Source organism: Zingiber officinale, chromosome 1B (assembly GCF_018446385.1).
Source record: "Zingiber officinale cultivar Zhangliang chromosome 1B, Zo_v1.1, whole genome shotgun sequence".
Taxonomy (NCBI): Eukaryota; Viridiplantae; Streptophyta; class Magnoliopsida; order Zingiberales; family Zingiberaceae; genus Zingiber; species Zingiber officinale.
In genome coordinates, this window is record NC_055986.1 from 19,740,468 (window position 1) to 19,767,573 (window position 27,106).

At 35.1% G+C, this 27,106-nt stretch overlaps 1 long non-coding RNA gene across 1 annotated transcript; it reads right to left on the reverse strand.

Annotated features, from left to right (window-relative positions):
* Positions 1 to 6,397: 6,397 nt before the first annotated feature.
* Positions 6,398 to 11,749, reverse strand: LOC122052154. The gene is made up of 4 exons (XR_006131927.1): positions 11,271 to 11,749; positions 11,028 to 11,169; positions 10,818 to 10,887; positions 6,398 to 6,787 (listed from the first exon to the last, which is right to left on the reverse strand). It is a non-coding gene; the product is annotated as an uncharacterized LOC122052154 (long non-coding RNA).
* Positions 11,750 to 27,106: the final 15,357 nt, after the last annotated feature.

A 27,106-nucleotide genomic window follows, 5' to 3' on the forward strand; every position in this document is an offset into this window, starting at 1 on the left:
TTCTCTTATTAGAATTAGAAGATATGTTATTAATTTCCATTTGTTGTATCGTAGGAGTTATTGAATTTACAGTATATAAATTGTCAACCAATATATCAGAACAGATAACTATCCTATTTTTCTTAACAACTACTTTGTCATTAAAAGAAACATAATATCTATCCATAAATAGTTTAGAAACTAAAATCAAGTTCTTTCTAAAACATGGTACATAAAGACAATTTCTCAAAATCAATGTTTTATTTCTATCAAAAGATAAATAAACATCTCCCACTGCAACAGCCGCCACTTTTGTAGCATTGCTCATGTAGACGGTAATCTCCCCTTCATGTAGTCGTCGAGTTTCCTGGAACCCCTGCAATGAATTGCAGCCATGATCAGTAGCTCTCGTATCTATACACCAGGTACCGGTAGATAACACTACTAAACATGTTTCAACCACTAGAGAATAAGATATACATTTATTGTTCTCCTTTCTGCGATGATAGTCCACTTTCCAATGTCCAGACTGCTTGCATGTGAAGCACTTACCCTTCGGCTTCTTCACACCATTCATGCGGCCCAGTCCCTAGAGATAGATTCACTTTCTTTACTGAACCAACTTGTTTCTTTTTCTTCTTTCTGTCTTTCGGCTTAGAAGCGGAAACATTTTCAGCAATGTGAATTTGAGAACTTTGACGAAATAGCCCTTCTGCTGCTTGAAGTTCTGTCAGAAGTTCCACCAATGAATAAACTCTTTTGTTCATGTTGTAATTTAGGCGTAACTGCTCAAAACTTTTAGGCAGCGTTTGGAGAATGATATCGACCTGGGTTTTCCCATCGATTTATGTTCCAAGGACTTCCATCTCATTCAAAAGAGTCATCATTTTGAGGATATGATCCCTTACGGATGTCCCCTCAGTCATGGTGGTCGTCATCAAGTTTCTCATAGCCTCCTGCCTAGCAGCCCGATTCTGGTGTCCGAAGAGTTCCTTGAGATTGCGCATCATTTTATAAGCGATAGGCATGGTCTGATGTTGATGTTGCAACACATTTGACATAGAAGTCAAAATGTAATACCGCGCCATCTCATCTGCCCTGACCCATTTCTTATGATACTCAATATCCTCTTCACTAGAATCGCTATTAGGCAAGCTTGGACAGATCTCAAAAAGTATGAACTTGTAACCTTCAGCAGTTAAGACAATGTCCAAGTTTCGTTTCCAATCAATGTAATTGGGACCAGTAAGTTTGTTTTCTTTCAATATCACAGCAAGAGGATTGAATGTCATTTAAAATCCTAAGAATCAAAAAATATTTGGTCAAAACTTTAGAATTTAAAATAATATTGATTCCTCAAATAATATCATTTAAATTCACAAACACCTTAAAACACCGTGAATTTTGTATGCCACGATAGTGTGGATGTATACAAATTCAAACATTTGTAAGAAGAGGTTTTACCCAATAATTTTATTATCCTGTTAACCTAACGTTATGACAAATAAAATTAATAGTTGGTTTTTCTTCGGTCACAAAAATAATACCAGTGACTCCGATGGAGAGGATATTATTAAATGCGCCTAAGTGTAAATCATTACTTGATATTTAGTCAATTAAATAGGATAGTGCCCCTTCAGATGGAGAAGATCACACAAACCTAAATAATTTTCTATAATCATCCATAAAGGAAGTTGATCTAGTGATCCGCAAACAAATTCATTCGATGTGGAGGAAGGCACTCAAAGCCAACGCGTAATTTTGAATGCATCACTTACAAACCAGTAATTGAGGTCATGGAATTTAAATAATTACTCTCACTTAGTTATTTAAAACGAGGAATTTTAACATGCATGCACACACAGTACATATAAATATGAAAAATAATTTTCCAACTATTATGGTCTCATCCATAGTTGTCCTTCGTGTACCACCAACCTTAGCCACCGCCAACGGGTCATGTCGTCGCGTCTATCTTGCTTCCTTTTTCGCTGTGCCTCTGGTCCTCAAATAGCACCACACCTCGCAAGGATACGATCTGCAACAAAAATACATTTATCGATCCTATACTCCACAAGGGAATCTACATGTAATCTAGATCTAACAGAATGTAAAATCCTAAAACTAATACAGCTCCTGCTGCATTTAATAATTACAATCATGCACACACATAAAATGCCCTCGACATGTCCGACGGTTCAAATCACACACAAACACAATATGACCATAATAGTTGGAACTAGGATGTCTGCAACCACAGAGTTAATCTATTTGCACATCCTATTATTATCCTGCCTAAATTTATGTATGAAAAGTGCATAATTTAACTGAAAACCAAACACTCAGAGGAAGAAAACTAGCTCTGATACCAATTGTTGGGTGCTACTTGGAATTTCGTTCTGTTTCCCCTGTACAAAAATTTGTACAAGTACATGACTTTTCCTAGCAACCCATGTGTTCTTCAAAAGTTAAACTTGGATTGCAAACGAAACTTAACATTATTAATCCAAGTCCAACTCATGTGTTCTTCAAAAGTTAAACCATATTACAGAAGTTGATTAAATATCTATTTCAAGGATTGACTTCCAGGTCGTTAGCGAGGCACTCAGCTTTCTTGGTTATGGAATCATCCACCACTTCCTAAACAAAGCCTTTCAAAGAAATTGAATATTTAAACTCCTTACAATAAACCCTAGGTTTAACTACAGATAACTCAATTGAAGTACAAAATCAATAGCATCTTGTGTTGGTATTTCAGGATCCATACAAAGAAAAACTAAACTAGTTTTGCTGCGGAATAAAGAGCTAGTTGAACCTTTCTTCGTAGACAAAAACCTCTTGATCTTCTGTTGTATTCCTCTCCTTCTCTTGAACGTCGTGTGGGCGACGATCTACCAAGACAAAGCACCCGAACCTTTTCTTCTTCTCCTCCAAGCACAGCCGACCACAAAGATTGAAGCAAGGTGTCGCTAGCCTCAAGAGAAAGAAAATAATAGAAGAGGGGCGACCACACAAGAGAATAAAAGAGAGAGAGCTTAGGTTATGTTCTTTAGGCACCACCCTCCTCCTCTTTTATATTCTTTGCTAGCGGCTAAAAAAAGGAAAGTTTTAACAAAATTTTTCTTTTATTTGCTATTATGGATAGTTACAAAAAAAAGGAAAGATTTTAACAAAATTAAAATCTCTTTTAAACCATTGTAAATAGCTATAAAAGGAAAGATTATAACAAAACTTTGTTTTAACAAAATATTCCTTTTATTCCTATAATAATTGGTTACAAAAAATGAAAGATTTTAACAAAATTAAAATCTTTCTTTTAAACCATTGTAGATAACTATAAAAAAGGAAAGATTTTAACAAAATTAAAATCTCTCTTTTAATCATTTGTAGAAAGCTATAAAAGAAAAGATTTTAACAAAATTTTATTTTAAATAAAAACTTCCTTTTCTCTTCTATTATGGCCAACCCCATGCTTGGGCACCAAGCATGGCTTGGCCGGCCCACATCTTGGGCACTAAGCAAGGCTTGGTCGGCCCCTTGCTTGGGCACCAAGCAAGGATGTGGCCGGCTCCTCACTTGGGTAGGAAGGAAAATCAAAACGGGTGAATGCGAGGCTTTATAGAGGCTACAACAGGGACATAAAGGAATAATTGGTTTTGGCCTCCTGATAAGCTTAAGCTTCCTATGTTCGACCCGAACACCCAACTTAAGTTTATCAATAATAACTCATACCACTAAAGAGTTATTATTGAACTACCGCACAAATCTCATATTACATTAAGGGCTCCTTCTTATCATGAATACATTAATCTCCTTGTGTTTAAGATATCGAATGTCCATTAATTAAATGAGTTACTGACAACTCACTTAATTAACATCTAGCTCCAAGAGTAGTACCACTCAACTTCATTGTCATGTTGGAAGTAAGTCCACCTGCAGGGTTTACATGACAATCCTTATGAGCTATTCAAGGGGATATCATCATCCTAGATAACTAGGACACAGTTTCCTTCTATAATCAACAACACACCATATAAATAATATTATTTTCTAACTTATCGGGCCTATTGATTTAACGAATAAATCTCATTCGTTGATAAATTAAAGAAATAAATACTAAGTACATGTGCTTGTTATTATATCGAGATTAAGAGTATGCACATCCATAATAACAGAGGTTCTGTTCTTTTATGCAGTCAATATAAAAGGAACAACCTCAAATGGTCCTTCTCAATACACACATAGTGTACTAGTGTAATTTTATAGTCAAGATAAACTAATACCAAATTACACTACAACCATTCCAATGGTTTGTCTCAATCCATCTTGGTTGTGAGCTACTATTTATAATTTATAAGGAACTAATAACATGATCTTCTGTGTGACACCACACATCATGTTATCTACAATATAAATTAAATGGACAACTACATTTAACTAAATGTAGACATTTGAACAATGTGATTCTCATTTCAAAATAAACGTTTATACAAAAAGCTAGGCTTTTAGTATACATTCTAACAATTTCCCAACCTGTTAAGTTGATGGGTCGGTCTGTCCCGTCTCGCCAAATGGTTGGCCCGCCATGGGTTAGCCTAGCCCATTTGACAACTTTATCCGTGGACCTGGGTCTTGGAGTAGAAATCACCGAAGGTTCCGAACTAAGTAAAAACAACTACGTCTTTTTGTGTTCTTTCCAGTTTTTCTTTCCGCTACGCTTTTATTTCAAGGTTTTAAAAAATTACTCTGGTTTAAAGAAACTCATGATTCACCTCCCCCCCCCCCCCCCCTCTCATGATCCAACAAGTGATATCAGAGTCCAGATTGCCAGAAGATCTAACCGCTGAATGTGCACAAGAGCTATGCTCTAATTGAGCCATGTGAGTAAAATATTGATCCCAAATAAAGGAAGTAGGGGCTTCCGTGTCCAAATCAAGAGGACCAGACACCAGATAGGGAGTCCTAGTAAGTCGGGTGGATCGAGGGGCAGGAAGACCTAGTGGGTTGATGATCGGACGTGGGAAGCTTGTGGTCCTTCGTTGGAGGGGGATTGTTGGGTTGTAAGGTTGCAAATAAAATCCCACATTAAAAACGCATGGAAAAGATCATGAGTTTATAAGGGAAAGATATCTCTATTGATATGAAACATTTTGGGTGGAGGTCAAAAATAAAACCATGAGTGCTTAGACTTAAAGTGGATAATATCAAGTCATTATCGAAATACCTAAATTTGTTTTAGTCCTAACAAAAAGTCATTTTGATTTAATTAATTATTAATTAATTAAGTTATTACTTTTGGATTATTAGTTGATTAATTAAATTTTAAATTTATTATTAATATTCGGTAATTAAATTGGTATTAATCAACTTATGATAGAAAAATAGGATTAATTAGTTATTATTGATTCATTATTGAGTTTTAAATTGATTAAGCAGAATTAATTATAATTGAATTCAGTTTATTTTATTTTATTTTATTAAAATAATTTATTTTATTTTAATTTGATTTAAGTTTAAATTTTTAAGTTCAAATTTTTTTATTTTTTTTATTTTTTAAGTTTTATTTTTTTTCTAAGTTTAAGTTAAGTTTTAATTTTTTAAGTTTTAATTTAAGTTAATTTAACTTTATTTATTTTTATTTTAATTTAATTTATAATTTTGATTTAATTTAATTTAATTTAATTTAATTGTAATCTTTATTTATCTCGCCTAATCTATATTTTCAATTAAGGAAATCTTATAATTTTGTGAGATGAGTTAAGTTAAATTTTAGGGTTTAATTTAACTTATCTTTAATTCAAGTTTAGCTTTGGGTTCAACAAACAGATATTCTTTGGATAAACGTATAGATTGTGGTAAATCACTTGGACATCATTAGAATAACCACATGCTTCAAAAATTTTCAAATAATCCTGCCCATGAAACTTAGTATAAAACTTTGGTACAACTTGCTAGGATTAATAAGGGACAGCTTCAGTTAATTTCACTAAGTCAAATGCACTAGGTCGAAGTCATATCTTCCTAGACATGCATAAACAGAGCTTTCCTAACCTACTATCATCTAAAGCTTCTCCAATATTGTTTGTCAAGTTAAATTGTATTCCTAATTATTTTAGTCCTAATTACCTCCTGAATCATAGATTTTCCTTTTAAGTTTTTATTTTGGTTTGTATCGATTTGTTTTATAATGATAATAAACTTAATTATAGTTTTATTTAGTTTGTGATTTATTTGATTTGATTTTTTTTAGATTTGAATTTAGCTTAGAAGGTTTAATTTTTTAGATTAAGGTCGAGTTATTTGGTTTATTTTGATTTAGTTTTAGGTAGCATATTTTATTTTTAAGTACATAGCATTTGTTACGCCCCCAGAAGAGTACTTGTTCGATAAAAATCAGACAACACTTCCCCTCTAACAATGACAAATGAAACATAGATACATAGCCACAAATCATACTAATCACATAGTGGAATATAAAAACAAACATGCCAACAATAGGGTAAAGGGATTAACACAATCCCACAACAAACAATAGAAAACATACACAAGGGAGGGATTTACCCAATCCGCTCCAAAAAAATAGAAACTAACACCACTGCGTACCAGTATGACTTAACCACAGATACCGTAACCAAATAAAAACACATCACAAAATGGAAATCACAATCAAAGTAATTATTGCACAACCAAGTCTGAAAACCAAAACTAAAAATAGCAATAGAAACAACATAGAAAACATGATCTCGAGTGTAATGTGGGACTGGCAGCCAGGACCTCCAAGTGACACGACACATCCTCTACCTGTTAACTTCGAAATAAAGAGAAAGTAAGGGTAGTGAGTACAAAATACTCAGCGGGTATAAGAAGATAGTGCATGATACTATAAGGAGATTAAAGGGTATATTCTCAAGAGAAATACTTACCATAAAAGTAACAGTACCCATATATGGACTTGCTAAGCAAAAGCATAACTCATAATATAACATCCACTAACTTGCTCAACCATGTATAACCAATAAATCAAGAGTAGCTACAGTATGTCCAAACCCTGCACAAACAAATGCATAGCCAGCAAATAACAAGTCCGAACTAGCTTAACAATATGCAACCACGAATGGGTCTCATGGATAGTCAAGGTATATATAAATAGTCACTGTCCGCAGGAGAACGCTCTACCACAGATTGTCCTATGGGTGGATAGGATGAGGTAGCTATCTAGTACCTCATCTACTGACTACGGGAGAACACTCTACTATGGATGGTCCCGTAGGCAGTCAGGGCATGTAAACAGTCACTGTCTACGGGAGAATATTCTACCACGGATGGTCTCGTGGGCACATAAGATGCATAAGTGGCCACTGTCTGCGGGAGAACACTCTACCACGGCTGATCCTGTGGGCAAATAGGGTATGTACAGAACCAAGCCATAATGACAAATAAGTAGCAACAATCCATCCGAGGATAATGCTCTTCAAGATACACTACGTCTAAAATCAACAGCAAATAGGCATGAGCCTAAATAATAACCAAGGGTCTAGTAAGATACTCGATATCCTACATTACGATATAATCTTACTAAGGTAAAGGCTTGAGCCTACATAACAAGTAAAGGGTCTAATAGGATATTCAACTATTCGCTATGGTTTACAGGCGATAGCTCAAGATCAGTATTTGATCTAATGGGCAATTTAAATGCATAAACATGCATTAAATAATAAGTTTAATAGCATATGTCTAGGTACCACAATAGCAACTACAATAGTGACAATCTCAATTCAAGGGAATCATAGCCATCTAGTCATAATATGCCCTCAAACTCCATGGTATCTCAATCCAAGTGAATCCTAGCCATCTAGTCATAATATGCCCTCAAACTCCATGGTATCATCATGTTAGAATGTATACTAAAAGCCTAGCTTTTGGTATAAAACATTTATCTAGAAATAAGAATCACATTGGTCAAATGTCTACATTTGTGATAAATGTAGTTGTTCAATTAATTTATATTGTAGATAACATGGTGTGTGGTGTCACACACAGAAGATCATGTTATCAGTACCTTATAAATTATAAACAGTAGCTTACGACCATGATGGAAAGGAACAAACCATTGGAAGGTCGTAGTGTAATTATGTGTTAGTTTATCTTAACTATATAATTATACTAGTACACTAAGAGTGTATTGAGTAGGACCATTAGAGGTCGTTTCTTTTATACTGACTTTATAAAGGAACAAAGACCTCAGTTATTATGGAAGTATGTGCTCTTAATCTTAATATAATAACAAGCACATATATTTGATATTTATTTCTTTAATTTATCAATGGGTGAGATTTAGTTCGATGAATCAATAAGCCCGATAAATTGAGAAATGATATCACTTATAGTGTGTGTTGTTGATTATAGAAGGAAACTGTGTCCTAGTAATCTAGGTTGAGAATGTCCCCAAGAGGAGCTCATAAGGATTGTCATGTTAAACCCTGCAGGTGGACTCCGACATTACGATGAAGTTGAGTGGTACTACTCTTGAGCTAGATATTAATTAAGTGAGTTGTTAGTAACAATTAGTGGACATTGTTATCTTAAACACAGGGATAACACACTCATGATAAGAAGGAGCCAAATGTAATTTGGGATTGGTGCGATAGTTGATAATAGTTCTCTAGTGGAATGAATTATTATTGATAAAATTAAGTTGTGTGTTAGGGCGAGCACGGGATGCTTAATTTTATCGGAGACAAACCAATTCCTCCTCTCGGTCTCTATCGTAGCCTCTAGTATATAGAGATTTATACCCACGAGATACCCACCTTTACCCATCCAATGGGGCGGCCAAGCTAGCTTGGAACTCAAGTGGCCGGCCAAAGCTGGGTCCCAAGCTTAGGTGGCGGCCACTAGAATATTAAAAAGGATTTTTATTAAAATTATTTCTTATGTGGATATCATGATTTTAAAAGAGAGTTTAAAAATTAAAATTTCCTTTTATAGCTTTCTACAAAAGATTAAGAGAAGAGATTAATCTCTTTCCTTATTTGTAGTTTAAAAGGATGGTTTTAATTTTTTGGTAAAAACTTTCCTTATTTGTAAATCATCTACATGTTTAAAAGAGAGTTTAAAATTTGAAATCTTTTCTTATTTGTTGATTAAAGGAGGATTTTAAATTTTAAAAAAACTTTCCTTTTTTATCATGTTCATGATTTAAAAGAGAGTTTAAAATTAAATATTCTCTTTTATAAGTTTCTACAAAAGATTAAGAAAAGATTTGATATCTTTCCTTATTTGTAGATTAAAAGAGATTTTAATTTATAGAGATAACTTTCTTTTTATCCACATGTTTAAAAGAAAGATTTTAATTTATTAAATTTCCTTTTTATAAACCAATCATTTAGGGAAAAAATTATTGGACAAATTTTTATAAATTTCCGGAAGCAAATAAGGAAGTTTTAATTTTTGTTTAAAATTTTATTTGCTTGGAGAATTTATGTGGTGGCCGGCCATTACAAATTGAAAAGAAAAAATTGTTTTTAATTAAATAAATTTTCCTTTTCAATGGCAAAAGAATTAAGGAAGTTTTTATTAAATTTTCCTTATTTACCAAGACCAAGGATTATAAAAGAGGGGGTAGAGGAGACTTCAAGGCTAAGGACTCTATTCTATTTTTCTCCCTCTTTTCTTTGGTGTGATGGCCGACCCTTCCCTTTCTTTTCTCTCCTCTTGTTGTGGCCGAAATCTATCATCTCTTAGAGCTTGGAGGATGTGGCCAGATCAAGGAAGGAGAAGAAGGAGAGAAAGCATGCATCCCTTGGAGCTTGGTTGGTGGAAAATTCTTCATCTTTTGGAAGTTCTTGTGCTTGGCCGAAACTTGAAGGAAGAAGGAAGAAGGAAGAAGGTGCCTAGGTGGTTCTCATCTTGGAAGATCGTTGCCCACACAACGTCCGAGGTTAAAAGAGGAATACGGTAGAAGATCAAGAGTTCTTTCTAAAAGGTATAACTAGTAATTTTTCTTTCCGCGTCATACTAGTTATTTTTGAAAATAATACTAAATACAAGAGGCATACGATTCTAGTGTTTCGAATTTGTTTTCGATATAGTGTTCTTTTGTTTTTCTTTTCCTTGTGATTTGATTGTTCTTTTCGGTTGACCTAAAGTTATTTTAGGAAATTAAATATTAGCTTTCCTTAAAAAGTTTTGTCTAGTCGGTGGTGGTTGCTCCCATATCCAAGAAGGTCATGTGCCTCGCCACGTCAGTACTGGGAACCAATTTTGAAAATTAATATTTAATGGAATTAATAACTTAGGTGATTTGGATCAAACGTGTTAAGTTCCGCAGGAGATCCAAGTCAAAACCTAAAAAAACAAATAGATTAAGTTTTGGATCAAACGTGTTAAGTTCCGCAGGCGATCCAAAATTTAATTTAAAAGAACACATGGTAGCTAGGAAAAGGTTAAGACCTTTGTACAAAATTTTTGTACAGTGGAACCTCTAGGTTTTCCGAGTAGCAACCAACACATCATACATATAATAAACAGCAGGATCAAGATTAAGTAGTCCTAAATGGTGACCCGAAGAGAATAGTCTAGTGGAATATATTACCTTTGGGGCTTGATTTCTATTAAGTATAGGTAAATATGATCTCACTAACATATATGCCCTTACACAAGTATACAACTATACTACATATGATATCCAATAGATCAAAATATAAGGACAAACCATAAAGTATCAAACTCAAGAACCGATCTAGAGTAGAGTCGAGGTAAGTAAATCAGTACAACCAAATCAATAAAATAGATCATACACTAAAGTCAAAGATCTAAAGAAACAAGTCAAGAAGTACCTGCCTTAAATTTAGCTCATATAGTCGTACTAAATGACCTCCAATCGAACTCCTGTCGCGAATCAGAAACCTAAAATGTGTAATATCATCAACACCTAGATCTAGACATAGATCAGATAACACCAATCAAATCCTAATTTAATCTAACCTAATCATCCAACAAATTATAATCAAGCTCTAATTGGGAATAGGTTAGGTCAAATTTATTACCATTCAGCTTCTTCCAGGTAGTGGTTGAGTGTTTCGACATTAGCACACAGCAACTGGCAGATCAACTACACTACGGTGAATTATTGCTCTGTGAAACCAGCCTGATCTCATTTCCTCCGCATTATGATCCGAGTACCTACGTCTAATCCAATTGGTTAACAATCAACATAGAACGGGCAGGCCACCAATCCAACAGTGAGCCCACGTCACAGAACCTTGGTCAACATTCAAACCATTCATTACCTCACTTAGGTTACAAACTGGCGTGACTCAGTCCGATGGTGTCCTAGCTTTCTGGCGATGGCAGTAATGACAAATGATGACCAGCTGTAGCGATGCTTGATCTGCCCTAGCTACCAGCGTCGTTGACCGGAAAGAAAAGGGGCAACGCGGCAAGGGGAGGGCATCGGCGATGGATCGAGAACACAGAGAGAGCTCGACTGACAGTTTAGTAGCCAAGAGGGGCTGGTAGTAGTGAGGCACGCTGAAGGGGAAGAGCGGTGCCAGCGATTGATGAGGCAGTGGGCCAGTGGTGGCGTAAGCAGACCGCGGAATGGTTTGGTCGCCGCCCCTGTCACAACTGCATCTCGCGGCGAGGACTATGGGATCTGCTCGGAGACGTCCGACCATCGTGGTCGTCGGAGTCGTCACCCGGTGGCCGACGGTCAACTCGAGGAGGAGGAAACGACAGATTCGGGAGAGGAGAAAAAGGATCGGAAGAGATAAGGAATTAGCTTAGATTTTAGATTTTATATACTTAGGTTAAGGAAATAAACTTTACGTTTAATTAAATTTATCAACTCCCACTTAAGGGATATTCCAAACAGACTTTCTCCTATTTCTATCGATCCATCCCCTTAAAGCGAGTCAACTCTGTTTAAATCCCAAAATTTTTTTAAAAAAATCCTAAAAATCTAATAAGATTATTTGGATATTCCAAACAGATTTTCTCCTATCTTAATCAATCCATCCCCTTAAAGTGAGTCATACAACTCCGTTTAAATCTCGAAAAAAAATTTAAAAATCTTGAAAAATCTAATAAGGTTATTTCTGCAATAACACTTATTATTTAATTATTGTATCTTATATTCTCCCCCACTAATAAAAATTTGATTCTCAAATTTACTGCTCAAAGAATCCTCATTTAAAGATAACAACTAAGCAGCATATCAATATACTACTCAATCCTAGAATCATGCACAAATCTTCAACAGTAAGAAATTATGGTTCATGTATAAAATTATATAATGATCTACTTCTAAGTAGATGATGATGACTCTGTGGATTATGGACCCACTAAATTTCTACTACATTACTCTGACATTCTATCTTCACTTGTTGACACACCAAATATTGAATTGCAAAATCTGCAATAATTTTCTTGCTACCATTCCACTTGTAAGGGCGCTTTGTGTCTTGATACATAAGTACATCCTAAATGGCTCATGAATTGATACACTTCACAGAGTAGTTTTATGGTTAATTAGGGTATGACTACCAAAATTCAAGGGCAACCCGTAACTTATTGGTTAGAAGCCAATACCTCCCTCTATGTAATTGTAACTGCTAATTCCAAAACCATAAGAGCGGCCCGTATCTCTCTCCATCATAACCTGATAATGATGTGATACTAAGGAAAATCAAATGTCACATGTGTCACGAACACAATCTGAGACCTTTAATCATTTCACCCCTTTTTTTTTTTTTGCATTCTTAGACTGTTGCAATTCTTAAGTGGGCATTCCCTAACAACAAAAATATGCAACTCGTTGAACACCGTCCTACACGGTCAATATAAAACAAAACATTAGGACAGCTACCAAAATAAAATAGGCATTCACTTGACATCTAACTCAAAGGCAATAGCAGAGTGACCATTGATGACGAGAATCAATATAGCTAGTACATGAAAGTTGAGCAATCCTGGAACCACATTTATACCTCTACCAAGACTAGGAAGAACCTTGAATTGGGATTAATCTAGTAATAATAATCAGTCCAAAAAGGAACCTCTGCATCCACTAATGACTAAGACTCCGTGATAATCGAGGGAACAACAAGCTACATGTTAACACTATGCTAGTGCTTATCCCTCTGATATTCCATATCAATCATTACTGGTCTTTGTGAAGAAAACTTCAGAGAAATCCAAAATGAGCATCTAACTACATGTATATGATGAAAAACCTGAACTAAATTAACCACATTACACTTGGAAAGACATTAACAGTAGCTACAAGGCCAACGGTTTAAGGAAAAAGGTATGAAGAAATTTTATAAGTGCAATTGATTCACAAGATAAAAAGGGAATCAAGCTAATGATAGCACTCAGCAATAATACTTCCTGCTTTGGTAATAATGATATAATAGTCCTGAGATTCATAAAGCAAAATCTACAATAAAAATGACAACAGATTCTTTTAATTTCCTGGCAAATTGTATGGTTCAACAGTTGTCAATTTGCAACCTTCACTGATTTTGTTGTTGTTTCTGGTCACTTGGTTTCTTTTAAAGCCAAATTACAGACAATGATCCAATTCATTAAGAAAACAGTTACTCGATTTCAAAAGGCATTTCCCATTTTTCTTGTTGAAGGGTTTGGAGACGTTACCAAGTAGAATTTTTCTTGCAAATTTCCCTCCCCTTTTAATTTCCATTCTCACTAGCCTATATTTAATCTTAGATGAGAACTTCAAATTAATGTTAGATAGAGAATCGAGTTAAAGCACATCTAGAGGAAAGCCTTTTGGAGAACCATCTTCATTTAGAGCAACACTTCAAAACCTCACATATTGGAATCAAAGATTTAAGTGGGGAAAGACGTTAACATCAGTAGATAAGTGGTATGAGAAACTCCTGCTAGATGAATGGTCACAGATATTCCAAATCTAATTGAACACAGAGCTCAATGAACCCGAAGCCCTGGGATTGTGAATTGGATTAATGGATCAGTCCAAAGACATTTAGAGCATCCCTTAGAGAAGCCAAATCATTCAACCAATTCAGACATTGCAAAATCAACAATAAAACACACTTTAGTGGATTTCTGAGCAAAAAGAATGAACTTTACGCTAAGCTAACAACGCACCAAGTCAAATCCAGGATTAAACACTTGACTCAAGTCAACATTCTCCTATGGTGCATGCCATCAGAGGCTAATAACTCAATGTGGTATCCTTCTCTTTTAATCTCAAAATGTTTGCATAGGTGAACACGAAACTAAAAATCAAGCCCTTGGAAGCCTTTTATTGTCAGCCACACAAATCAACTGGACAAAAAATTTAAAGGTGCTATGATCTACAATAGTGTACTGAATATTATACATGCATCACAAACTTGATTCGTCCCTAAAAACTGGTTCATAACATTAAGACCCATAAACGGTAGTCAAGCCGAAGATGCATCTTTGAGGTGACTGAAGAGTCGAATGTGCTAGTTAAGTTTTCAAAGGCCAATTGTGAGAGCACCACATCAGTCAAAAATAACAAATCAAGCTCCCACTGAGAGATTTACACCAGGAGGTCATCTCCATCAAACCGGTTATTCACCCTCCAACCTAAGGTGGTATTGATCCATCAGACAAGATGTTATTGATCTATTGGCACCAAAAATTGGGCAACAGTCAGTGCAGTGCACATATTATCTTTGGTTGCAACACATCGAAGTGTGTTGATCTCCATTTATAATCCTTTCACAACCTTGCCCATAAATGTTTTCCAAATAAAGTGTCCACAAAGGGTCGAACACCCTGATCTAAAATATGCACTTCAAGACCTTAGGTAAATGTTCATTGGTCAAGTCTCAAACTATTTGATGGAGACAATGTTAGTTGAGTCGATTAAACATTGCCCTGTAACTTATCGCACTAAAGAGAAGCACTATTATTAGATAGCTAGTCGAAATCACTGTCAATCGATGTTCTACCCCTCGAAGCTCATCATATGATATTTCCACTTAGTAACAGTTGGATTTCATAGGTGGTAAGCAGCTAACACGATATTCTCCACATCCTTACAGTCATATATCTCTATATATCATCGAGGATATCTAACCATATCCGATAGGCCCATGAGTCAAGATCTCCCATGGAACAGTGTTAGGCGAGTCAGCTAGCATCGCCTTATAAACTATTATCTTACCAAAGGAGATAGAGAAGTACTCTCTCTAAATATCTCAGCCTAATCACCAAGTGATTCTTTGTTTCCCGAAGATCATCTTCAGTATTTTCCACTAAATAACGACATGATCTTGTAAGTGTTAAGCAGCTAGCTCTACACTTTTCTACACCAGTGGGGGTCATCTATCCATATATAGCTTTAAGTTATCCAACCAAGTACATAAAGTCTATGGTCGAAATTCTCATGAAATAAGATACATCGATCTTCTATAGACTGGTCAAGACAACAATGGTATGCAGCTCATTCAATCATTTCTATGTATATACCAATCAAGTACTCAATGTGTCTTTAGGTTATCTAGCCAAGCGCAACTAACCCAAAGGTTAGAATCTCCATGAAATAGAGTAAGTCGGTCCCTTACTGACCGAACCAACAAGAATAAATCGGTACTCTACTGATCGAGCCAACATGAGTATGCATGTACTAACCACTACCAAGCTAATAATAGCAAGGGTTGGTATGATTTGTGGTATTTCCCTGAGATTGTGTCCTTTAATCTCCACCAGGTCGTTGACAGATTCGACCTTCATTTTTCAACTCGGTATTAGTTGGCGCTACTAGAGAAATAGCATGCTCTTCATCAAGGTTGAGTCCTCAACATGTCATTAGTCGTTACCATGGTCAGCGTCGGTCATAATTGTGAATAGGGTTGATTGACTAAGTGTCATCATGCTACACCAAGTCAGTGAATATTTACTAGACATGTATAGAAATAGATACAAAATCCAAGTAAATTGGAGAGTGTCTAACCATAACCTAACAAGGTAGTGAACATAGAAGATCAAATAATCAATAGAAGTATACCTTACATTCCTATACCTTGGAGATGTCCTGTCGCTGCCAGGTCCCAAAACGAATAAAAACACATCACAAAATGGAAACCACAATCAAGGTAATTATTACACAATCAAGTCTGAAAACTAGAATGAAAAATAGCAATAAAAAGAACATAGAAAACACGATCTTCTCCAAGTGACACGACATATCCTCTACTTGTTAACTTGGAAATAAATGGAAAGCAAGGGTAGTGAGTACAAAATACTCAGCGAGTATAAGAAGATAGTACATGATAATATAAGGAGATCAAAGGGTACAGTCTCAAGAGAAATACTTACTATAAAAGTAACAGTACCCATAAAAGCACCTGCTAAGCAAAAACATAACTCATAATATAACATCCACTAACATGCTCAACCATGTATAACCAATAAATCAAGAGTAGATACAATACGTTCAAACCCTACACAAAAATGCATAACCAACAAATAACAAGTTCTGACTAGCTTAATAATATGCAACCACGAATGGGTCTTGCAGATAGTCAAGGTATATATAAATAGTCATTGTCCGCAGGAGAACGCTCTACCACGGATTATTCCATGGGCGGGCAGGATGAGGTAGCTATCTAGTACCTCAGCTACTAACTGCGGGAGAATACTCTACCACGGATGGTCCCGTAGGCAGTCAAGGTATGTAAACAGTCACTGTCTATGGGAGAACGTTCTACCACGGATGGTCCCATGGGTACACAAGATGCATAAGTGGCCACTGTCTGTGAGAGAACACTCTACCATGGATAATCCCGTGGGCAGATAGGGTATGTACAGAACCAAGCCATAATGACAAATAAGCAACAACAATCCATCCAAGGATAATGCTCTTCAAGCTACACTACGTCTAAAATCAACATCGAATAGGCATGAGCCTAAATAATAACCAAGGGTCTAGGAGGATACTCAATATCCTACATTACAGTATAATCTTACCAAGGTATAGGCTTGAGCCTACATAACAAGCAAATGATCTAATAGGATATTCAACTATTCGCTATGGTTTACCGGCGATAGCTCAAGATTAGTATTTAATCTAATGGGCAGTTTAAATGCATAGACATGCATTAAATAATAAGTTTAATAAAATGTGTCTAGGTATCACAATACCAAGTACAATAGTAACAATCACAATTCAAGGGAATCCTAGCCATCTAATCATAATATGCCCTTAGACTCCATGGTATCATTATACATATAATAAACAACACGATCAAGATCAAGTAGTCCTAGATGGTGACCCGAAGAGAATAGTCTAGTGGAATATATTACCCGTGGGGCTTGAATTCTATCAAGTATAGGCAATATGATCTCACTAACATATATGCCCTTACACAAGTATACAACTATACTACATATGATATTCAATAGATCTAAATATAAGGACAAACCATAAAGTATCAAACTCAAGATCAGATCTAGAGTAGAGTCGAGGTAAGTAAATTAGTACGACCAAATCAATAAAATAGATCATGCACTAAAGTCAAAGATCTAAAGAAATAAGTCAAAAAGTACTCACCTTAAATGTAGCTCATGCAGTCATAATGAATGAACTCCAATCAAGCTCCTTTCGCGAATTAGAAACTTAAAATGTGTAATACCATCAACACCTAGATCTAGACGTAGATCAGATAACACCAATCAAATCCTAATTTAATCTAACCTAATCATCCAACAAATTATAATCAAGCTCTAATTGGGAATAGGTTAAGCCAAATTTATTACCATTCAGCTTCTTCCAGGTAGTGGTTCACTATTCCGACATTTGCACGCGGCAACTGGCGGATCAACTACACTACGGTGAATTATTGCTCTGTGAAACCAACTTGATCCCATTTCCTCCACATTATGATCCGAGTACCTACATCCAATCCAATTGGTTAACAATCAACTTAGAACGGGTAGGCCACCAATCCAACGGTGAGCCCACATCACAGAACCTTGGGTTAATATTCAAACCATTCATTACCTCGCTTAGGTTACAAACTGGTGTGACTCAGTTTGACAGTGTCTTAGCTTTCCGGCGGTGGCCCTAGTAATGGCAAATGATGACTAGTTGTAGTAATGCTTAATCTGCCCTGGCTGTTGGTGCAATATTCCTAGGTCAAGGTTAACCAAGTTGACTAAGCTTGAGTTGGCTCAAACTTGAGTCTTGATGTGTGAGTTTCGATGTTTGACAATATATGGAGATTGCAAGTGCAATCGTCCGATTTAGAAGATTTTTGGTGCAATTCTCCTCTAATTAAGGTTTGACCAGTTTGATGTAAAGAAGAGTCAAGTAGGTCAAAGTTGACCGGATACTTGACTGGGAAAGCCCTAATTGGATGTTAGGCAAAGGCAAGTCCTGGTGAGTGAAGTCAGACAGTTGGAAAGTCTAGGTGAGTGAAGACGGGTAGTAGGAAAATCTTAGTGAGTGAAGCTAGGCAGGTAAAAGTCCTGGTGAGTAAAGCCTAGCAGTGGGAAAATCCTGGTGAGTGAAGCCAGGTAAAAATCCTAGTGAGCGAAACTAAGTGAAAGTCCTAGTCTATGAAGCTAGGCAGATTGAAAGTCCTAGTGAGTGAAGCTAGGCAGATTGAAAGTCCTGATGAGTGAAGCCAGGCAGGTGAAAGCTCTAGTGAGTGAAGCTAGGCAGAAGGAAAGACCTGATGAGTGAAGTCAGGCACAAGGAAATCTAGATGGGTCAAGGATGACTGGACATCTAGTGGAAGGAAATCCAAGTGGGTCATGAAGGATCGGACACTTGGCATGAGACGGTAAGTTCAAATGGGTCAAGGTTAACCGAACACTTGGCACGAGGAGAAAAGTCTAAGTGGGTCAAAGAATTGATCGGAAACTTGGTGAAAAAGTCCAAGCAGGTCAATGTAGACAAGATGCTAGACATGAGGAATTCCAACAGGTCACAATTGACCAGATGTTGGATCTGGGGACCCTTGAGCTTGAGTTAAGCAAGTCAAGGGGGGGGGGGGGAATCGATCAGTCGATCAATTGGACCAAAGTCAAATCGATCAGCCGATCGATTGGGAGAGTGTTGCGATAAACAGCCGCTCAATCAATTGATTGATCAATTGGGATCCTGAATCACGAGCACAGAAGCTTCCCCAATTGATCAGCTAATCGATTGGGCACCGCCAATTGATCGGGTGATCGATTGGGCACTGCCAATCTATCGGGTGATCGATTGGGCACCGCCAATCGATCGGGCGATCGATTGGGGGCTGGAAATCATGCGACGCAACGCAAGAAATGCTGAATCGATCGGGCGATCGATTGGGGGATGGAAATCATGCGACGCGATGCCAGGAACACTGAATTGATCAGGCGATCGATTCATGCCTTTTCTAGCAGATCATAGAGGCGCTCTGAATCGATCAGCCGATCGATTCAAGCCTCCCCAATCGATTAGTGAATCGATTGGGATATGACCATTGTGCAGATAGCGAGTGATGGATGTCTATGATTGCTTGGATGTGATGTGGCAATCGATTAGGAGTAAGCCTAATTGATTAGGAGTCCTAGAAGCGTCGAGTATAAAACTATGGTGAGCTTTCTTCTCCATAGAGCTTTGTTCGAGTCTTCTTCTAGCGCACGCAAATCTTCTCCGACACTCTCCGTCAGCTCTTGGAAACTCTTGGGGACAACTGTTATTGCATTCCCAAGGTGTTGGAGCAATCTAGGTGCCCTAAGTTTTGATGTTTGGGCAAAGGTTTAAGTTAGGTTTATTGTTGTATTTGATATGCATTGTGAGTGTGCAGGATACAGGTACAACAAGGAAAGTCCAAGGGTGAGTCTTGGCGGTGTAAGTCCAAGCATGTAGTCTTGGCAACGTAAGTCTAAGTGTGATCTTGGCAAAGGAGGAAAGTGCAAGGATGAGTCTTGGCGGTGTAAGTCCAAGCATGTAGTCTTGGCAACGTAAGTCCAAGTGTGACTTGACAATGGATGAAGTCCCGGAGGTGCGACCTCTTGGCAAAGGAAGACCCGACAACAATGACAAGGCCGATGGAAGCTCCAGAAGGCAAGACGTGAATGATGGGGAGGCATCCGAGGGACGCAAGGCTGATGGAGGAGGCTAGAAGGCTAGGTCTAGGTTGGTCGGGCTAGAACAAGTGCTGAGCGAATGTACTCGAGGTAAAATCCTAGAATTAGGGTTTACTGTAGAAGTACTGTAGCGTTACTGTAGCAGTCGACTGGTGACTGTAGCAGTCGACTGGTGACTGTAGCAGTCGACTGGTGCACTATAGAGAGCCGTTGAGAGAGCCGTTGGGCTGACACCAGTTGACTGGTAACGGGCAAATAAGCTTACTGATTTGTTCCAAGCTCTATAAGAAGGATCTTGGGATGGCCGGCCAAGGTGACGAAATTAGACTTGGTTAAAGCCTAATTAGTAGTCACCAAACGTGCTCAAGGTTCTCTTGTGTCCAAGTGTTCTTGGTTGGTGTTGTGGTGAGGTTTCTCCACCCACAAGGAGTTGCTTGAGTAGCCGGAGTTTGCCGGGGGTTAATCCACCGAAGGATCGGGATCGTCCACCTTACGGACAGCCGTGGAGTAGGAGCAAGTTATCTCTGAACCACGTTACATTGACGTGCATTGGGTTGCATTTCCTTTCTTTATCTTTTAGCTTTCATATTCGTATTTAGTTTCATTTTATTCCGCTATGCAACTAACGAATACGTAGGAAGCCATCGATTTTGGTGAGACGCTATTCACCCCCCCTCTAGCGGGCACATCGGTCCCAACACAAGGTTCAAGAGGCGTTCTTCAACAACAAGATCAAGCAAGAAGAGGTTTTTATTTTGTATTCTTGTATTTTCTTCTTGCGTGTCTTGTATCTTGTTGTGTGACCTTACACAAGGCTTCTCCACCTTTGGTAGTTACCAAGAAGGAGTGTTTTTCATAGTGAAGAGCGTGTCATGTGTAGATCCTTGGATTAGTCACCTATTCTTGAGGTGGATACCAAGTAAATTCTTGTATTAACGTTGTAAGTGTTGCTTCTGTTAGATCGTAAAGTTTGCTAGGGGGAGGGGGGTGAATTGCAATTGTCTAAAATTCATTAGTAATTCGAGTACGTAGCATAAAATAATAAGCACAATGCTAACAAAATCAATTTTACTTGGTTCGGAGCCTTCGTCGACTCCTACTCCAAGGCCCGCACTCGCCGAGTGCTTTCGTTGGGCAATCACTAATAACTCACAAAAATGATTACAAAAAAGAGTACAGGAATTATTAAAAGAATACCAACAATAGAAATAGAAGATTAAATCGTAGGTTGTTGGAGAAGCTTCGTGGCATTATAGGAGTAGTGCGCAACAGAGCAATCATAGCAGAAGTTGTTGTTGTTTGCTCCAGGTGGTGGTCTCCTTATATAGGAAGCTCCGGGTGCCCGGATCCCTTTCGGACACCTGGACTGTGACATAGGCCCAACCAACCAGCGCTCTCCACATTTGCGTCGAGATAGAATTTTGTATTATGAGCGCCCGGACCAGCTCTGGGCAGCCGGACCACCATTTTTTAGCAAATCCTTTTCCTGCAAGAAAATGTTAGTCCGAGGCAAATACAAATTATACTACCCTGCAAAATAAAGTGTTAGCACAATTATAGTCAAATAGAGTAGTAATTAGATTCTGTATTCTCGAGACCAGAATCTAGTCAAAATCTCAACTTAGATTTTTGAAATGGATCTAAGTTAGATCGATGCCTACTATTCCCTCGAACGGAGAATGTGTCCTCACCAAGTTACTCCCCTCCAGTGACTTACCTTAACTTACTTGCCATACATTCGATCAACCTGTCGATCTGTCTGGACTTCGTGCCAGCTATCGGGTCAGCCCGTTGACCTAGCTGGACTTAGTGTCAGCTATCCATTCAGCCCGTCGACCTAGCTGGGCTTCATGTCAGATAACCAGTCAGTCCATCGACTTATCTGGACTTCACACCAGCTATCTGGTCAGCCCGTTGACCTAGCTGGATTTCTCTTGCAAACTCAATCAAAGTGTTAGATCACAACAAACCTAACTTAACCTATTTTGTCATTCATCAAAATCTGAGTTAGACTGTTAGTGCTAACCGCACCAACAATCTCTCCCTTTTTGTTGTAATAACAACCTGGGTTAAGTTAGTAAAAATTTACAAAAATAACTAAACAGATTTTGGTTTTAGATTGTTTTTGTCTAGATTTTTGAGATTTTTTATTTTAGTGTTTTGTTTAGATTTTTGCTAACTTAATCTATCTAACCCTCCCCCTTTGACATTCATCAAAAAATGAAACAAGTCACGGAAAAAAATTGGCTAAGTAAAGCAACCAAAAAACTTGACAGTAGGAAAAAACTAGTCAGGATTACTTGGGGAGTTTAACTTAGAAAATAAGTCAATTAACTTTTGAAAATAAAGTATTTTTCAAAGGTAAAAAGTTAATGGACTTGAAGAGACTAAGTTAATAAAGTGATTTTGAAATTATTTTCAACATGTACTTAGTTTTCAAAATATAAGATTTTCAAAAGGCAAGAATATGATAAGTAAAAATAACTTAAAAGATTTGAAGTTGTTTTAAAAAATTACTAATTCTTCATAAGGTGTGCAAAAGGAAAAAGTTTTTGCAAAACTAACTTGAAGATTAGAAAATAAAGAATGATTCGAAAATAACTCAGTTTTTAAGATAACTCTTGAAAACCTTTTTCAAGGAATAGAGATTTGAAAAAGACATAAGGAATGATAAAACTGAATGAAGATTTTAAAAACTGTGCTAAGTTATTTTCAAAAATATCTTTTAACGCAATATTTCAAAATTTTAAATGGTTATCAACCGTATTTTTAAAAACTATCTTTTAAAACACATTTGAAATTTTTAAGGCCAAAAAAACTTTACAGTTTTCAAAATGCTAGTAGTTAAAAAATGAAGCAGTTTTCAAAGAAGAAATAATTTTTTTTAAAAAAAATAAGTTATTAATCCTCCCCTAAATTTATTACTCCCCCTGAAGTCAATACTCCCCCTTAAGTTAACACTCCCTCTTAAGTTAGCACTCTCTCATAAGTTATCACTGAGATTTAGGTATGTTAAATTTCAAGGCCTTAGTACATCTTTATACCTAAGTGTTTTAGGGGATTTGGGGTCAGTAACACTCATATTCTGTATACTATTTTCATAAGTATTTCTACATACTTATTATAATTATTCATTTAAGTTTCGAGTTAAATGCAATGATTTGTTACTAACTCAATTTAATACTGATTAAACCAACTTAAATTTTTTTATTAATTAATTGAGTTAATAGTTAAATTTTGATTAATTTAATCTTAATTTGAGTTGACCAATAAGTTGCAATTATTTTCAGATTAATAAGAAATATTAACTGAAAGTACTCACATTTAGTTGATAATTAGTATTAGATTGATTTGTTGACCAGAATGATTAAATTCATGTTTATCAAATGAATTATTAAATTAGGATTAAACAATTAAGGTTTGAGTTAATTTTAATTGATTTTTTAAAAAATGATTGATAAAAGAATTTTATTTAATGATGTTTGAAATATTTTAAAATACTTCAAATTTTAATTTATATTTTGAATTTATATTTGACTAAGTTTAAGTTTTAGGTTTTAAGTTTCAATTGAAGTTTCAAGTTTAAGTCTTAAGTTTTAATTTAAATTTTAAGTTTTAGGTTTTAATTTTAAGTTTAAGTTTTAACTTTTAAGTTTTAAGTTTTAGTTTTAGTTTAAATTTTAAGTTTAAGCTTTAATTTTAAGTTTAATTTTATGTTTTAATTTAAGTTTTAAGTTTTAGTTTTAGTTTTAGTTTTAATTTTTAATTTTAGTTTAATTTTAAGTTTAAGGTTTAATTTTAAGTTTAAGTTTAATTTTTAATTGTAAGTTTAAATTCAAGTTTTAAGTTTTAGTTTTAAGTTTTAGTTTTAAGTTTTCATTTAAGCTTTAATTTAATTTTAATTTAAATTCATTTAGGTTTAATTTAATTTTTAAGTTAAGTTTAATTTAGGTTGAATATTAAGTTAAATTGATTAAGTTAGTTCTTAATTTTAATTTAAGTTTTTAGATTAAGTTAAGTTTTAGTTAAGCTAATTTTTTTTCTTAAGTTAATTTTAAATTTACATTTTAATGTATGGTCAAATTTGATTTAAAAACGACTTAGAGTTAATATTCTAATTAGGTTAAATTAAGATACTGATCAAGTCAACTAAGTTATTAAATAAGGTTCGACTAAATAACTAAATTTTTATTATTTATTATTATTATTATTTATTTAATTAAGTTTAAAGTTTAGGTTAATTGAATTTTGATTTAAAGTTTAAAGTTTTTTTTATGATTTTTAAAGTTTTTAAAATAAATTTTTTAAAAGAATTTTGAAAATAATTATTTTAAATAATTTTTTAAAAAATTTTAAAAGAATTTTTAAAATGATTTTTAATTTTTTTTTAAATAATTTAAAAGGATTTTTAAAATAATTTTTAAATGGATCTTTAAAAGTATTTTTAAAATAATTTTCAAAATAATTTTTAAAATAATTTCTAAAATAATTTCTAAAATAATTTTTTAAGATAATTTTTAAAGTAGTTTAATTTTAACTTAGTTTAATTTTAGTTTTAGTTTCAATTTAATATTAGTTTAATCTTATTTCAGATTACTTAAATTTTATTTTATTTTATTTTTAATTTAATTAATTATTTTAAATTTTATTTTATTTTATTGTATTTTAATTAATTTTATTTTATTTTATTTATTTTTAATTTAATTTAATTTAATCTACATTAATTTTAATTTATTTTAATTGATTTGATTTTAATTTAATTCTACTTAATTTTTATTTTTTTATTTTACATTATTTTATTTTATTTTAATTTCAATTTAATTTAATTATTTAATTAAGTTTAAAGTTTAGGTTAATTGAATTTTGATTTAAAGTTTAAAGTTTTTTTTAATGATTTTTAAAGTTTCTAAAATAAATTTTTTAAAAGAATTTTGAAAATAATTATTTTAAATAATTTTTCTAAAAATTTTAAAATGATTTTTAAAATGATTTTTAAAATTTTTAAAAAATTTTTAAAATAATTTAAAAGGATTTTGAAAATAATTTTTAAATGGATCTTTAAAAGTATTTTTAAAATAATTTTCAAAAGTATTTTTAAAATAATTTCTAAAATAACTTTTAAATTAATTTTTAAAAGTAATTTTAAAATAATTTTTTAAAATTAGTTTTCTTAAGATAATTTTTAAAGTAGTTTAATTTTAACTTAGTTTTAAATTTAGTTTTAGTTTCAATTTAATATTAGTTTAATCTAATTTCATATTACTTTAGTTTTATTTTTAATTTAATTAATTATTTTAAATTTTATTTTATTTTATTTTATTTTATTTTAATTAATTTTATTTTATTTTTAATTTTATTTAATTTAATTTAATCTACTTTAATTTTAATTTATTTTAATTGATTTGATTTTAATTTAATTCTACTTAATTTTTATTTTTTTAATTTTACATTATTTTATTTTACTTTAATTTCAATTTAATTTAATTTAATTTTAATTTTACTTTTAATTTTATTTTAAATTTTATTTTTGTCACGCCTTAGATAGTCTCTGCCAGAGAAAATTTCGACAGCATCTCCCTTGTACGGGTGACAATATGAAATTTTCTACAATGTCCTCAGGGCCACATATACATTGGCTAACATGGCCGGAACAATAAAAATGCAAATATAGCAAACATCCACGCAGTTTTATAATGAAAACTAAACATAAGCACAGATAAGGAAAACAACGCAAAAACTCTTACTCAACTACACCCACAAAGCACAAAATCGATATCCTACTCAACTACACCCATAAAGCACAAAACTGATATCATCCCATAAAAACTCATCGTCAAATAACAAAATGTACAAGATCCAAATGTCAAGCTATAAGTCTGAAAAGCAAAGTCTAACACAATAAGTAAAACCTAAACTGTGCGAACTCGTCGCGACGCACAGTGGTGGGGGGACTAGTTGTAAAATACGGTGGCCAAATAATAATTAAATCATAAGGTTATTGGGAAAATAATCTTATTGGATTTTTCAGGAATTTTTAAAAATTTTCTGGGATTTAATCGAATCTCGTATGACATATTTTGAGGGGATGAACCGGTGGGGTTAGTTAAAGGCCTGTTTGAAACACCAATTAAGTGAGAGTTAATTGAAGAATTAACATAAGGTTTAATTAATCTAAACCTAAGTTACAATTATAAAACCTATTATTTCCCTTCTTCTCTTTTCATCCGCCCGAACCCTTCCTCCCTCTCGTCTCATCGCGCCGCACACGCCACCGCCGCCCTTCTCCTCATCGCGGCACCTGATTGCCGATGTTGATTTCCCCTCTTCTCTGTGCCCTAGCCGTCTCCCTCCCTCTCTCAGCCTGATGTCGTGCCACATGCCACCGCCCGACGCCGGTTTCCCCCTTCTCCTCTCTGTGCTACCGCCGACAACCATGACCTAAAGCTCGAATCGCCGCACCTTGATGTCGGTTCCCGAGTGCCGCATCTCGGAGCAGCGCCATCGTTAATCTCCGTTGCCACCCCTTCGCGTGCCGAGAACCACTCGAACTGCCGATGCCGAGAGCTACTCGTGCTCCACCCGAGTGTCGCCAAAGATCCATTTCTCCACCTCCCTCTTCCCCTCGCATCCATAGCCGCCACTTGATCCTCTTCCCGAGCCCTAGAGTCAAGCTAATTTCGTCGGGTTTTCCTTCGCAGCTTGGGATTGGTTCTGTCATCAAGGTAGGTTAAGGTACGGTGAGCACCTCTGTTTCCATTTTCTTTTGATCATTGGTTACGACACTCATTCGATCTGTACACGGATTGTAGAACTGTTTTGTAGCTCTATCTCTGGTTCCAGCAGCAACTCTATTGATCACCCTTACCAGCAGTTAGGTCTTCGGCTCTGAGATAACAAGGGAGCAGCATATAAAGGGTGTTGGATTTGGAAATCAACAACTCCATCTTGCTCCGGCCGTGATCCTCGGTAGCGAGCCCTTCTCCGGTTGTGAATTAACAGTGAGGTCTTCTATTCGGGTGAGTTAATAGAACTAAAT